Source organism: Octopus bimaculoides, chromosome 2 (genome assembly GCF_001194135.2).
Source record: "Octopus bimaculoides isolate UCB-OBI-ISO-001 chromosome 2, ASM119413v2, whole genome shotgun sequence".
In the NCBI taxonomy this organism is placed as follows: domain Eukaryota; kingdom Metazoa; phylum Mollusca; class Cephalopoda; order Octopoda; family Octopodidae; genus Octopus; species Octopus bimaculoides.
This window is the reverse complement of record NC_068982.1, coordinates 159004296-159007092: the sequence shown is the minus strand read 5'-3', so window position 1 is coordinate 159007092 and position 2797 is coordinate 159004296. Positions and strand designations below refer to the sequence as shown.

The 2797-nt window shown below is 33.9% G+C and overlaps 1 protein-coding gene across 2 annotated transcripts in view; it reads left to right on the top strand.

The window, feature by feature from the left end:
• The window catches only part of LOC106874384 (glutamate receptor ionotropic, kainate 2), a 1088700-nt gene that overhangs the window by 243746 nt on the left and 842157 nt on the right, over positions 1 to 2797 (top strand). The gene's annotated exons all lie outside the window — the stretch shown is intronic.

The following is a 2797-nucleotide window of genomic DNA, read 5'->3' as shown; positions in this document are numbered from 1 at the left end:
CATATATATATATATATATATATATATATATATATTATATATATAAATACTTGCGTATAAGAGGATGCGTGTATGTGTGTACGTCTGTTTGTGTGCGCGAGCGTGTGTGGGTATAAGAGAGAGAGAGGGTGAGAAAGAAAGAGAGAAGGGATTGATATCAACTCTAAACACATTACTAAGATATCAATTATTTATGATGGCTGATGTTTTCTAGAATGAACTTTGAAAGCCATAAAATGTTTCAGGTCTTACACATAGTTTACATATTTATTTGCTTTTCTCAACTTATTCATATGTCTTACATTCCTCGTTATACATATTGTTTATCTGACCTACTAACAGGACGCATGTTTTGACATGAACCCTGTTTTCTTGCGCGGATACCGTCACTCACACACACATATACACATACACACACACACACACACAGAGGTGCGCACACAAATACACACATACGCACTCTCTCTCTCACACACATACACACACATATATACATATGTATACACGCACACACACACAGACCCACACACACACACAGACCCACACACACACACACACACACACATATATATTCATGATAGAAGAGGTATTGAATTATTTCATTTCGATTTCAAAATTAGCATTACAAACATTTCAACTAAGACACACACACACACACACACACAAACCCATAGACATACATACATACATAATCACACACACGCCGCCCTACAAACCCACACGTGCATATGTGCGTTTGTGTGTGTGTGTGTGTGTGCGTGTGCGCGCGTTTGTATGTGTGCGTGATGCAAAAGATACACCGTGAGGCACTATACTTTATCAAAATGAATGAGCATGGTTCATCAGTTCCAGATTCTAAACTTACATCTGACGAGGTCATATCACTATAACGCTACAAGGCTCATGTGCAGTGACAGCGAGCCGAACATCAATTAGGAACACAGGAAATATAATCGGTATTTATGCTTTTTATAATGCACACGTATTTGAGAATTTTAGCGAAAGAACAATTACGTGTGCAGAGATACCCATTTAAGTGACGAATGCAACTACTACTCATGCACACACAAATTAGGATCGGTTCGGCAAAGCACCCCATAGTATAAGTACAAAGCTGAAAAAAAAAACCAGAAAGGAAGAAGTACTGATGCAGTTTTCTTCGACTAAAATCCTTCAAGGCATCGTCATGAAGGGTTTAATCAAATGAATGAAACAAATGAAAGAAAAAAGAAACATATATACATACATGCATGTGTGTGTGTGTGTGTGCGTGTGTGTGTGTGTGTGTGTGTGTGTGTGTTTGTGTGTGTGTGTATTTATTCACAACCACACCTGCAAGTACATCTCCGATGCTCATATGAGTGTTTGTGCGCTTGTGTATCTGTATATTTGACTGTAAATATACGCATGAATTTTTATACCAGTGTTTGTGCATTATATCTAAATAACATGTATCATATATACATGCAATTTTGAAAACATGTATGGAGATGTATGCGCCCACGTTTGTGTTTGTTTCGTTATGTATACATATTCACACAACATGTTTATCATAGGACAGACGGCAGATTTCATTGTCTTTGATGTTCTGATAATTCTATAATACTGAAAACATCGGTTATTATGTCAATACACTTATTAATTTTAGGTGCTTTTTCAAAGCAAGATGGAGGCTATGTAAAAAAATAATACAGCAGCCCTGTATTATTTCAAAAGTAAATGAATGTAATTGACATCGACTATTTGTAGCCTAAACTCCAAATTTATATAAGCATTTTTTCTTATATATAGTTCATAAAGTTAATCTATTCTATCGCCTATCCTCCAATACATGGAAGGCGATCCGTTTTTGATTTGTACTTTAATATGTAGTTAAGAATATTTACACATCTATGGGGATGGCCTTTTATAAACATATATAGTGTTTTACTTTGATGGTCACGTATATTCTGCAATAGACTATACTTCACTTTTAATTCAATCGGATTAATCAAGCTCAATTTCCTTTCCAAATAAATTAGATTAGATGATTACAGTTAACATTCAATATTTTTGAGAAATGAGAAATAGAGTATCATTTCATGGTAGCCATTGAATTGCAAAGGAAATGAAATGCAATATTATACTAAATAAATCCTTAATTAAAGAGACACTTTATTCATCTCAGTTATTATTTCTATATAAATCGGAATTTATTTACTACAAAACGTATGAAAGTTTTCAATTATTTCAACTGTTATTATATCCATCCTATTATTCTATTTACCAGAACATTTTATATACTTATAGTTTGTACCATTAATGATGCCTGTAACTTTATCGATTCGTTAATGTGTTTATATTGCAAAAGAGTGATTCGATAATCTAAATATAGGGAAAATTAATTTTAACCTGAGCATAATGCCTACATAGTTTACAGCAGACGTAAGGTCGAATTAATGGAACACATTACTTAACTGTTAATCATTTTGTTGAAATAGGTGTTGCTGTAGTACGTGGCAGGGTGCTAAATGGAAAGATGATAGGAGTGAACAAGAATCTTACCCGCGAAAGGGATGTAATGTTGCATAGTAAAATTCTAATCTGACGTTTCTGTGTTTTAGCATGAAACAACAAAACTTCTTAATTGTACCTATGCTAGGTTTCCGATCAGTTTCGGCTTGCAAACTTCACTAACAAGGTATTATGAGCGAGCCCGATCTATTAATTCTTTTTCACTATATCACATGGCAGAGTACTGATCATTTTAGTATGACGTAATAATGTTTTTTTATCAATATATATATATATATATATA